At 40.3% G+C, this 13,119-nt stretch overlaps 1 pseudogene; it reads right to left on the bottom strand.

Moving 5' to 3' along the window:
• Positions 1-8,450: 8,450 nt before the first annotated feature.
• LOC125399077 (ELAV-like protein 1 pseudogene) lies at positions 8,451-9,424 on the bottom strand (annotated as a pseudogene).
• Positions 9,425-13,119: the final 3,695 nt, after the last annotated feature.

The raw sequence follows: 13,119 nt of genomic DNA, 5'->3' as shown, positions 1-13,119 counted from the left end.
TTCCTGCCTATTCCCCTCCTCACACTCCCCCCCACTCTTCTACCCCACCCCCTCCAATCCCAAAAAGGGGCAAGGCACTCTGCCCTGTGGAAAGTCCAAGGCCCTCCCCACCACACCTAGACTAAGCAAGGCACACATCCAAGGATAGCAGGATACCAATGAGCCAACACATGCAGCAGAGACAATTCACAGTGACACTCAGTGACCTCAGTCTGCCCCAACTGTCAATCACATTCAAAGGGGCTAGTTTGATCACATGCTCATTCACTTTCAGTCCAGTTGGAGTTGGTGAGCTCCCATTAGTTCAGGCAAACTGTCTCAGTGAAAGAACCCCTCGTGGTCCTGACCTCTTTGTTCATATTCTCCCTCCTTCCACTCTTCAACTGGACCTTGGGAGCTCAGTCCAGGACTCTGATGTGGGTCTCTGCCTCTGTTTCCACCTGTTGTTGGATGAAGGATCTATGGTGATATTTAAGATAATTATCAGTCTGACTAAGGGCAAGGCCAGTTCAGGCATCCTCTCCTCTATTGCTTAGGGTCATCCTTGTGGAGTCCTAAGAATTTTTCTAGAGTCAGGGTTCCTGCTAACCTCATAATGGCTCTCTCAATCAAGGTATCTCTTTCCTTGCTCTCATATCTGTCCTTCCTCCATCTAGAGTATCCCATTCCCTCAAGTTCTCCTCAACTCTCCCCTTCTGCTGTCCTCTTCCCCTTTTCTTCCTTTTATCCCTGGCCCTCCTGCTCCCAATTTTGTCGGGCGATCTTGCCTGTTTCCAATTTCCATGTGCATCTTTTTATGTTTTTCTTTGGGTTCACCTTATTACCTTGCTTCTCTAGGATCTTGAACTATAGGCTTAATGTCCTTTGTTTATGGCTAGTATCCACTTATTAGCGAGTACATACCATATTCATTTTTGGGGTCTGGGATACCTCACTCAGGATGGTGTTTTCTACTTCAATTCATTTGCATGCAAAATTCAAGGTGTCATTGGGGTTTTTTTTTTCTTTTTTTTTTCTTTTTTTTAACCACTGAGTAATACTCTAATGTGTAAATGTGCCACACTTTTTTATCTGTTTTCAGTTGAGGAGCATCTCGGTTGTTTCCATGTTCTGGTTATTACAAATAATGCTGCTATGAACATAGTTGAACAAATACTTTTGTAGTATGATTGAGCATCTTTTGGGTATATTCACAAGAGTAGTATTGCTGGATCCTGGGGTAGGTTGATTCCCAGTTTCCTGAGAACTCGCCTTGCTGATTTCCAAAGTGGTTAGACAAGTTTTCATTCCACCAGCAGTATATGAGAGTTCCCTTTACTCCCCATCCTCTCCAGCATAAGCTATCAGTGTTTTTGATCTTAGTCATTTAAAAAGGTGTAAGAGTTATTCTGATTTGCAGTTCCCTGATAGCTAAAGATGTTGAACCTGTCCTTAAGTATCTTTTGACCACTTGAGATTCTTTTGTTGAGAATTCTCTGTGTAGTTCCATACTCCATTTTTTACATTGGGTTATTTAGAATTTTACTGTCTAATTTCTTGAGTTCTTTATATATCTATAAGACCAGTCCTTTGTCTGATGAGGGGTTGGTGAAGATCTTTTCCCATTCAGTAGGCTGACTTTTTGTCTTATTGACTGTGTCCTTTTCTTAACAGAAGCTTTTCAGGTTCAGGAGGTCCCATTTATTTATTGTTGCTCTTAGTGTCATTGCTACTGAGGTTATATTTAGGAAGTGGTCTCCTGTGCCAAAACATTGAAGGCTACTTCCCACTTTATTTTTTTGATAATTATATTTTATTACTTTAAAAAATATCAATCCAATTTCCCACTTCCTCCCCTCCTTCCACTCCCTTTCCACACCCTCCACACACCTTTCCTCCACCCCCTCCAATTTTAAGGGAGTGGCAACCCACTCTGTGGACAGTCCAAGGCCCTCCCGCACCACATCCAGGTTGAACAAGGTATACATGCATTGAGTTTAGGATCCCAAAATGCCAGCACATGCAGCAGAGACAAATCCCAGTGACACTGTCAGTGGCCCCTCAGTCTACCTCAACTGTCAACCATATTCAAAGGGACTAGTTTGACCACATGCTCATTCACTCCCAGTCCAGTTGGAGCTGGTGAGCTCCCATTAGTTCAGGCAAACTGTTTCACTGAGTGAACCCCTCATGGTCTTGACTTTCTTGCTCATACTCTCCCTCCTTCCACTCTTCAGCTGGACCTTGGGAGCTCAGTCCAGTGCTTCAATTTGGGTCTCTGCCTCTGTTTCCATTTGTTATTGAACAAAGGCACTATGGTGATATTTAAGATAATCATCAGTCTGACTAAGGGCAAGGCACCTTCTCCTCTTTTGCTTAGGGTTTTAGCTGGGATCATTCTTGTGGATTCCTAAGAATTTCTCTAGATCCAGGTTTCTTGTTAATCCCATAATTGCTCTCTCAATCAAGATATCTTTTTCCTTGCTCTCATATCTGTCTTTCCTCCATCTCTACTATCCCATTCTCTCAAGTTCTCCCCAACCCTCCCCTTCTACCCCTTCTCCCCTTCTCTCTACCCCCTGCCCCCATGCTCCCAAATTTTGTCAGGCGATCTTGTCTGCTTCCTTTTCCCAATTTCTCTTCTCTCAGGTTCATTGTGGTTGGATTTACATTGAGGTCTTTAATCCCTTTGAACTTGAGTTTCATGCATGTTGATAGATATGAATCTATTTACATTCTTCTACATGTTGACATCCAGTTATGCCAGAACTATTTGTTGAAGATGTTTCCTTTTTATCTATTGTATAATTTTAGCTTCCTCATCAAAAATCAGATCTTCATAGGTGTTTGGATTAATATCTGGGTCTTCAGTTCTGTTTCATTTGTTAACATCTCTGTTTTTATGCCAATATCAAGCTGTTTTGATTACTGTGCTCTGTAATAGAGCTTGATTTCAGGAATGGTAATGCCTCCAGAAGTTCTTTTATTGTATAGGATTGTTTTGGCTATCCTGGGTTTTTCGTTTTTCCATATGAAGTTGATTATTGTTCTCTCAAGGTCTATGAAGAATTCTGTTGGGATTTTGATGTGGATTGCATTGAATGAATCTATAGATTACTTTTGGTAGAATCGCCATTTTTTATTATGTTGATCCTTCCTATCCAAGAACATGGAAGATCTTTCCATTTTCTGGTGTCTTCTTCAATTTCTTTCTTCAAAGACATAAAATTCTTGTCAAATAGGTCTTTCACTTCCTTGGTTACACTTACCCCAACATATTTTATGTGATTTGTGGCTTTTGTGAAAGGTCATGTTTCTCTGATTTCCCTCTCAGCTTCTTTATCCTTTGTGAAAGGGTGACCATTGATATTCTTTTGAGTTGATATTGTATCTTGCTACATCATTGATAGTATTTTTCAGCTGTAGGAGTTTTCTGGTAGACTTTTTTGTAACATGAGAAGGCCGGCTTGTTGGGGGTTTCTGTCCTGCCCAGTACCCCACAGCCAGCAAGCCCAAAGAAAATCACACAAAGATCTCTATTAGTTATAATGCTGATTGGCCCTTTAGGTCAGGCTTCTTATTAGTTAATGCTCACATCTTGATTAACCCATTTTTCTGATCTATGTTAGCCATGTGGCTCAGTACCTTTTTCAGTGGGGCAGCTCACATCCTGCTGCTTAGGTGATCTGGGCAGGAGTGGCGGAGGAACAAACTTCCTCCTCCCCAGAATTCTCCTGCTCTCCTTGCATCATTTCCACTTCCTGTCTTGTTTTCCTGCCTACACTTCCTGCCTGGCCAATCAGCGTTTATTTAAAACATGATTGACAGAATACAGACAATTCTCCTGCACCACTTTTTGGGGGTCACTTATGTACACAATCAGATCATCTGCAAATAACGAAAGTTTGACTTCTTTCTTTCGAATATGAATCCCCTTTATATCCTTATGTTGTCTTATTTCTGTTGTTAAAACTTCAAGAACTATGTTGAATAGATATGGAGTGGATAGCCTAAATTTTAGTGGAATTGCTTTGAATTTCTCTTCATTAAATTTGATGTTAGCTGTCAGCTTGCTGTATATTACTTTTATTATATTTACATATGATCCTTGTATCCCTAATCTCTCCAAGACCTTTATTATGTGTTTAATTTTGCTAAATCCTTTTTTATCACCTAATGAAATGATCATATGTTTTTTTTCTTTCAGTTTATTTATATGATGGATTACATTGATGGATTTTCATATGTTGAACCAGCCCTGCATCTCTGGGATGAAGCCTACTTGATCATGATGGATGGTTTTTTTTTTAATTTAAAAGGATTTTATTATATATTAGGACAAGGACAAGACTCACTAACTATTATAAGTATTGTTCAAATATGTGGAAGAACATCTCCATATAAAGTTTACTTTTACAGGTTTATTATTATTATTATTATTATTATTATTAAAAAAATTTTCTGCCTCCTCCCTACCTCCCATTTCCCTCCCCCTTCCCCCACTTCCCTCCTCCCCCTCTCTCCAATCCAAAGAGCAGTCAGGGTTCCCTGGCCTGTGGGAAGTCCAAGGACCTCCCCCTTCCATCCAGGTCCAGGAAGGTGCAGAACCAAACAGACTAGGCTCCCAAAAAGCCAGTACATGCAGTAGGATCAAAACTCAGTGCCATTGTCCTTGGCTTCTCAGTAAGCCCTCATTGTCAGCCATGTTCAGAGAGTCCGGTTTGATCCCATGCTCTTTCAGTCCCAGTTCAGCTGGCCTTGGTGAGCTCCCATTAGATCAGCCCCACTGTCACAGTGGATGGGTGCACCCCTCGCAGTCCTGACTTCCTTGCTCATGTTCTCCCTCCTTGTGCTCCTCATTTGGGCCTTGGGAGTTCAGTACAGTGCTCCAGTGTGGGTCTCTGTCTCTATCTCCCTCCATCGCCAGAAGAAGCTTCTATGGTAATATGCAAGATATTCATCAGTGTGGCTATTGGGTAGGGCCACTACAGACTCCCTCTTCTCAGCTGCCCAAGGAACTAGCTGGGGACATCTCCATGGACACCTGGGAACCCCTCTAGAGTCAAGTCTCTTGCCAACCCTAAAATGGCTTCCTTAATTAATATATATTCTTCCCTGCTCCCATATCCACCTTTCCTCCATCCCAACCATCCCATTCCCCTAGGGTCTCCCCATCCTCCCCTCCTCACTTTTCATCTCTGGGATGAAGTCTACTTGATCATGATGGATGATTTTTTAAAATGTGTTCTTGGATTTGGTTTGCCAGTATTTTGTTGAGAATTTTACATCCATTTTCACGATTTAGATTGGTCTGTAATTCTCTTTCTTGGTGGAGTCTTTGTGAGGTTTTGGTATCAGGGTAACTGTAGTCTCATAAAAGAGTTTGGCAGTGAGCCTTCTGTTTCTATTATGTGGAACACTTTGAGGAGTATTCTGCACTAAAACCATTAGGCCTGGGATTTTTGTTTGGGAAGTTTTTGATGACAGCTTCTGTTTCCTCATGGCTTAGAGGTCTATTTAAATTGCTCACCTTGTCTTGATTTAATTTTGATATATAGTATCTATCTAAAAAATTATCCATTTCTTTTACATTTTCCAATTTTGTGGAGTACGGGTCTTGTATTGAGACCTAATGATTCTCTGACTTTCCTCAGTGTCTGTTGTTATGTCCCCCTTTTCATTTCTGATTTTGTTAATTTGATGTTATCTCTCCTCCTTTTGATTAATTTGGAATAGGTTTTGTCAATCTTGTTGATTTTCTCAAAAAAAACCTACTCTTTGTTTCATTGATCCTTTGTATTTTTTCTGTGTTTTTATTTAGTTGATTTCAGCCCTCAATTTGATTATTTCCTCTCTTCTACTCCTCCTGGGTGAGTCTGCTTTTTTTTCTAGAGCTTTCAGGTGTGCTGTTAGGTCGTTAATGTGAGCTTTCTTCGTTTTCTATAGGTCGGCACTTAGTGCTCTGAACTTTCCTCTTAACACTGCCTTACATCATGTCCCATAGGTTTGGATATGTTGTGCCTTCATTTTCGTTGAATTCAAGGAAATCTTTAATTTTTTTTATTTCTTCCTTGGCCCAGGGTTGGTTCAGTGGACTGTTCAATTTCCATGAGTTTGTAGGTTTTCTGAGAGTATTAATGCCATTAAATTCTAACTTGACTCCATGGTTAGCCAATAAGACACAGGGTGTTACTCCAACTTTTTTTTTTGATCTATGAATGTTTGCTTTGTTACCGAGTATGTGATCAATTTTAGAGAAGGTTCCATGAGGTGCTGAGAAGAATGTATAGTCTTTTGTGTTTGGGTGGAATGTTCTATAGATGTCTGTTAAGAGCATTTGATTCATTAAATCTGTTAGTTTTCTGTATGGTTGGCCTGTGCATTGGTGAGAGAAGACTGTTGAAATCTCCTACTATTGGTGTGTCTGGTTTTGTGTGTGACTTGGGTCTTAGTAATGTTTCTTTTACATATGTGAGTGCTCTTTTATTAGTGACACAGATATTCAGGATTTAGACATCATCTTGATGAATTGTTCCTGTTATGAGTATAAGGTGTGCTTCTCCATCTCTTCTGATTGATTTTGGTTAGAAATCTATTTTGTTAAATGTTAGGATAGCCGTACCAGCTTGTTTCTTAGGTCCATTTGATTGGACCTTTTCCCAACCTTTTATTCTGAGGTAGTGTCTTTCTTTGAGGTTGAGGTGTGTTTCTTGTAAACAGCAGAAGGCTGGGTCCTGTTTGCAAATCATTCTCTTAGCCTGTGTCTTTTTATAGGTGAATTAAATCCACTGATATTGAGCAACATTAATAGCTTGTGGTTGCTAACTCCGGTTATTTTTTGTTATTAGTGTTTGTGTGTTTCCCTTCTTTGGGTTATGCTGGAGTGGGCTTATCAGATGTCTGCATTTTTGTGGCTGTAGTTAGATTCCTTGGGTTGAAGATTTTCTTCTCGTACTTTCTGTAAGGCTGGGCTTGTGGATACATATAGTTTAAATCTATTTTTGTCATGGAATATCTTGGTTTCTCCATCAATGGTGAATGAAAGCTTTGCTGAGTATAGTAGTCTGGGCTTGGATTCATGCTCTTTGTTTCTGCGGAACATCTATCCAGGACATCTGGTTTTCATGGTTTCCATTGAGAATTCGTGTAATTCTGAGAGGTTTACCTTATATGTCACTTGACCTTTTTTCTTTTAGTTCTTAATATTCTTTATTCTGTATGTTTTGTGTTTTGATTATTATATGATGAGGGGATGTTTATTTTTGATCCAGTCTATTTGGTGTTCTGTAAGCTTCTTGTACCTTCATAGGGATATCCTTCTTTAGGTTGGAAAAGTTTTCTTCTATAATTTTGTTGAATATATCTTCTGGTCCGTTGAGCTGGAGTTCTTCTCCTTCTTCTACCCCTGTTATTCTTAGGTTTGCTTTTTCATGGTGTCCCAGATTTCCTGAATGTTTTGTGTTAAGGTTTTTTTGGATTTAATGTTTTCTTTGACCAATGAGTCTGTTTCCTTATAGTATCTTCAGTGCCTGTGATTCTTTCTTCTATCACTTGTATTCTGTTGGTTATATATATATATCTCTGTAGTTCCTGTTCATTTGCCCAGATTTTCCATATCTGGAATTCCCTCGGTTTGTGTTATCTTTTCTATCTCTACTTCAGTCTTCAATTCTTGAACTGTGTTCTTCTGTTTGATTGTCTTTTCTTGCTTTTATTGGTTTTCTTTGAGGAATTTATTAATATCTTTCAACTTGTTTGTTTTCTCTTCCATTTCTTTATTTGAGTTTTTAACTTCCTCTTTAAAGGTCTTCACCATTTTCATAAAGTTATGTTTTAAGTAGTTTACTTCTACTTCTTCTGGGTTAGGATGATCAAGTCTTCCTGTCATGTGACTACTGGGTTCTGGTGTTACCATGTTTCTTTTTAGGATGTTGGAAGAATTCTTGCATTGGTGCCTACCCATCTCTTCCTTCAAATGAGGCTGGCATTGTCTTGGTGTCTTGGTCCAATCTTTGCTGTGGCTGTCACTTTGGTCATTCTTACAGGTGTAAGATGGAATCTAACAATTGTCTTGATTTGCATTCCTCTGATGAGTAAGGATGTTGAGCATTTTCCTTAGTGTCTTTCAGCCATTTTAGATTCCTGTGTTGAGAGTTCTCTGTTTGGTTCTGTACCGCATTTTTTGTTGGAATATTTGTTCATTTGATGACCAATTTCTTGAGTTCTTTTATATTTTGTAGATCAGTCCCCTGACTGATGTGGGGTTGGTAAAGATCTTTCCCCACTCTGTAGACTGTCATTTTGTCTTGTTGACCGTGTCCTTCGCTTTACAGAAGTTTTTTAGTCTCAGGAGGTCCCATTTATTAATCCTTTTCTCAGTTAATTATCTATTTTTTTTTATTTCAACTTCTTCACTCTTAATTATCTATTCCGTACCAAAAAAAAAAAAGAAAAGAAAAAAGAAAGCATGAGCGAGTTATTTGTGGGACTTGTTGGTTTTGAAGGAAACCTGTAAAATTTTGTCCCCCAGGAGATAGCCGTTCAGACTTACTATGGCCATTGTAGCTTCTTCATAGTTTATCATGTCACAAAAGCAAACTCTTTGCACTTGTTGGTGTTGAAATCACGAATCACTTTCACATTGGTGACTGCACCAAAGGAGCCAAACATCTGCCAGAGGATCCCCTCATCAGCGTCTTGCCCAAGGTTGCAGATGAAGATGCACCAGCCCGAGCAAGCATTGCCGGGAACACTGACACCAGAAACCCTACTCATGTGATCTACACCCATGGGGGAGAACCTGAATCTTTGCGCCTGGTGGTGCACAGGGTCTCCAAACTGCCTAGCAGGTGAATGGTACAGCTGCGAGAGGAGAGCCATGTTTTTGTTCTGGTTGGGATTGGCTGCAAAGTTAACTGTGATGGACTTGTGGGAACATGGGGGTTTATGACTATTGAAACTGGTAATTGCCTCTTCTGCTTCCGACCATTTGTCAAACTGGATAAATGCAACCCCTCTGCATAAACCTGTAGTCTGATCCACAAGGACCCTGGAGTTGATGATTTGCCCAAACCGAGAGAACATGTCCTCCACATCCTTCTGAGTCATGGTCCTCGGGAGCCCGCTAATGTACAAATTGGCATCTTTGATGACCTCTGAGCTTGGACGAGCATAGGACACCTTAATAGTTTTGGACTGGAGTCTCAAGTCATTCAGCGTGCTGATTGCTCTCTCTGCATCCTTTACAGTCACATAGTTCACAAAGCTATAACCCAAGCTGTGTCCTGCTACTTTATCCCAAATAAGTTTTGCAGATTCAACCTCGCCAATGCTGCTGAATAGACTTTGTAATTCCTCCTGGAGAGAGATAGTTGACAATTAAATTCATTCTCCCACTATCATCCCTGCAGTCTTCGGCCATGTGGTCTTCATAACCACTAAACATTGTATTATTTAAGAATCTGAAAAAGGGCGGGAAGGCCCGGGACTCTGCTCCGGGGTGGACAGCATGGCTATAAAGGCTCCGCACTGCCTCGGTAGTGGTGGTGGTGGAGGCAGAACGGCTATGGCAGCAGCGAAGGCAGCTGCGGCTCCTCCTCAGTGTGCACGAACCGCTCCCTCCTATTTTTTATACAAGAGAAAAAACATAAAGTTGCATGGCCACAATGTGGGGAGGACTGGAGGAGTGGAAAGAATTTTAAATTACATAGATACACATTCATAAACGCACATTTGAGTAGTATTTAAGGTTTTTTTTTTCTGTGTAGCTCCAGCTATCCTGGAAAATGTCATGTAGACAACGGTAGCCCAGAAATCACAGAAATCCTATTGCTTCTGCCTTTTGAGTCTTATGATTAAAAGTAGACCCTATAGCAAGGTGATTAAAATATATTGTATGAAATATTTGTGTCAAAATCCAGTACTTACTTGTCTGTGTAACTCTAAAAGGGCTAACCAGGTAGGAGCACGTGTATAAAAACAATCCTTTGACTTTCCACTTTCATCCACTTATGACTTCAGAAACCTTACATGAGATAAAATGTCATTTAATGTTTTAAATTAATCTTGTACTGAGTGTGTCTATAAGGCTTATGGTGCAGTCAAGAGAGCAAGGTTGAGGCCTGAAGATTCATCTCCACATATGTCAGACATGTGCCCTGATTTGCCTCTAGCCATGACTTCTTCACATAATTGAATCCTTTGCTGTTTTCTCTCCTCTTTTTCTTTTTCTGCTAAAGATTGGAGATTGAATAAGATAGATACCTGTTCATAGTAAAAATGTAAAGTGGTGTCCAACTCCTAGAAATTTCTTGTCTCTATCCCTTGTTTTTTTCTAATTAATATTTTGGTCACATATCCCTGATGGACCTCAAAATAACTCTGTAGCCCAGGCTGTCCTAAAATTGCAGCTTTCCTGGTTTAGCTGGGATTACAGGTCTGTTCCCCCAGGTCTGTCTCTTATGAAGCCTTTAAAAGCAGTAAGATTATGTTATTATTATTCACATTTGAACACCTAGATACTCACATAGAGATTTTGTTTCTGATTTCTTGCTGTTTTCTCCCTTTCGAGGCAGGGTGTCCAGTACCCCAGGCTGCCTTGGAGCTGCTGTGTGGTCAGTGCTTGCCCTCAAGTCCTGATCCTCCTCTCTCCACTTCTGGCAATATAAGTATGCTGTACTAACCTTGTATGTAGAGACATTAAATGGGCTGGACTGTTGACGTATTTCAAAGATCTGCCATTTAATTGTAAAAACCATTTACTTGTTGGTGTCTTCAGGAAATACATATTTTAATTTTGTAGTTCAAATAAGAACCCTGGTCTCAGCCTCTATTCTCCCTGGAGATGTAACCCTTCAAGAGTTCTGAAGCTTGGGAAATGGCACATCCAAAACACTTGCCCCCAAAATTCAGGACCTGAGTTTTATTTCCATAGTCCACATGGTTGAAGGGAAAAATCAGTTACATGTTTTCTTTATACCTACAACTGTGGCCCCAGTCAGGTTTGTGAAGAAAAAGAAAAAGAAAAACAGGTATTAATATTTTTCCAATTCATGTTCCATTTTTTCTTCATCACCCATTGTTGGGGGTTGATGCCAGGATCTTAAAAAAGCTGAGCAAGTACTCTGTCAATGAGCCTCACCTGGGATTTCTTGTGTAAATTTGCATTTGATTAAGTAGTTAATTTAAAGAATCTGTAGACATAAACAAAGCTTCCTGTGACTTAACCCAGGAAACAGAGGTCTCCCTGATGCCATCCTCGAGAACAAGTAAAAGTTCCGTTGGAGATTATTTATTTCTATAGCTGGCAGTGGCAGGACCTTAGGCACCACTGCTGCAGTTTCTTTTGAGTTCTGCTTCCAGGACAGCTTCAAGACTGATGGTTGAGATGATCCAGGCTTACAGAATATTCCACGCAAGACTTGGCCATAGTCCTAAATTTTCTTTGGGTCCCCAGAAGATTATCACCTCCTCCATTCAGCAGGGAGTAGCCTAGAAAACTGTGCCCATATTCCCAAAAGAATGGATTATGGATTTTATCTTTTTTAGAGTGTTGGTTGCAAAAGGTTATGAATATGGTCAGGGGAAAAGCTTAACAAAGGAGATTAGATTCTGGGATTTCTTTTGAAAAGAAAAGGGGAAAATACTTTGGGATAATATTCTTGTACACTATAAAGAATTGTCACTCATGTGGTTTAAATAAAATGCTGATTGGCCAGTAGCCAGGTGGCAGGTATAGGTGGAGTGACCAGACTAGGAGAATTGTGAGCAGAGGAAAGGCAGAGAGATAATCACCATCCAGATGCAGAAGAAGCAAGAGAATGCCTTATTGAGAAAAGGTACAAAGCCACATGACTAAATATAGGTAATAATTTTGGTTTAATTTAATTGTAAGAGCTAGTTAATAAGAAGCCTGAGCAATAGACCACACAGTTATATTAATATAAGCCAACATAGCCTCTAGTTTTATTCATCTTTTTCTTTAAATAAACTGCTTTTGAGTAAAATTTAGTGTGTTTAATTTGGCTACTTCTCATTATGACATGTTTAGAAAATTCTGCTTCTAGACATGTCCGTCACTAAGGATTTCTTTTAGTGGGCTGAAGAAATTCATCAATGAGTTAGAGCCATTGCTAATTTACCGGGAAATCCTGGTTCAGTTCCCAGCATCCAGCAGGTGTCTCACAATCATCCTAGGATCCTGGGCATGCAAAAGTTGCACACCCAAATGTGCAGGCAAAAGACATATGCAGACAACAAAACAAACAATTGCTTGCCGATTTTGAGACCTTGAATTTGTCTTCTGGACCCTTGTTGCTGAGCTAAGGTGGGGCTGATACTGAGGGCTATGAAAAGTTGGGTGTGGGTAATGGATTAAGGGCCTGCATGGAGGGAGGAGCCAAAGAATGGTTGGAGTTTTTTGAGTTTCTACCTTGGAGAAGATATTTAAGCATTGGTTCCTGGAGTAGTGATTAAACACAGAGAGGGATCTGAGCAAGGTGCAACAATGTACAGATTTCCTGGTGAGTTGAGGCCCCAAGGAAAGGTGTATTACAGGTAGGTTGGGGAACTGCCTTGTTGAGGAAGAGAAGGGGTAAGAGGTGGAAGAGCCTTGGTGACACTCCAGAACTGGTATGTAGGCTTGGAGTTTGAAGTTCCTCACATTCACAGCTTAATATGTAGAGGATTCTTTGAAAATTCAGGTGCTATTTGCAGTTTACCTGATAGATGTGAGCACTGAGAATCAGATGAGTGCATAGATTGAGGAAGCCACAAAAAGAGTGCTGGCGAGACCCCAGGGTGCTGGTCTAGCTACTATGCTTTTAACAGTGTTTTCCAGCAAAGGCACAGACCAGAGTACAGTGATGTATAACAAGCTTGTAGTGACTGATGGCAAGGAATGGGTCTATGAACTAGGGACTGTGTAGATTCTCTGATCTATTTCTGTTTTTAGTTGTAGTTTCTCCAGTTTAGAAATATCTAACAGTGGCACCAAATATCCCTGTTATTCTAGGATCTCATGTTCCCCAGGTATTGTCATTGGTAATTGGTATAAAAATGATGAAGGCCACAACGTACTTCCAAGTAACAAGTGCTCTAGTTCTCCAGTGACTGCAGACTTTCATGGCTCCACCATGCCCA

This window comes from Myodes glareolus, chromosome 1 (genome assembly GCF_982192425.1).
Source record: "Myodes glareolus chromosome 1, mMyoGla1.1, whole genome shotgun sequence".
Classification (NCBI taxonomy): domain Eukaryota; kingdom Metazoa; phylum Chordata; class Mammalia; order Rodentia; family Cricetidae; genus Myodes; species Myodes glareolus.
This window is presented reverse-complemented; position numbering and strand designations above follow the sequence as displayed.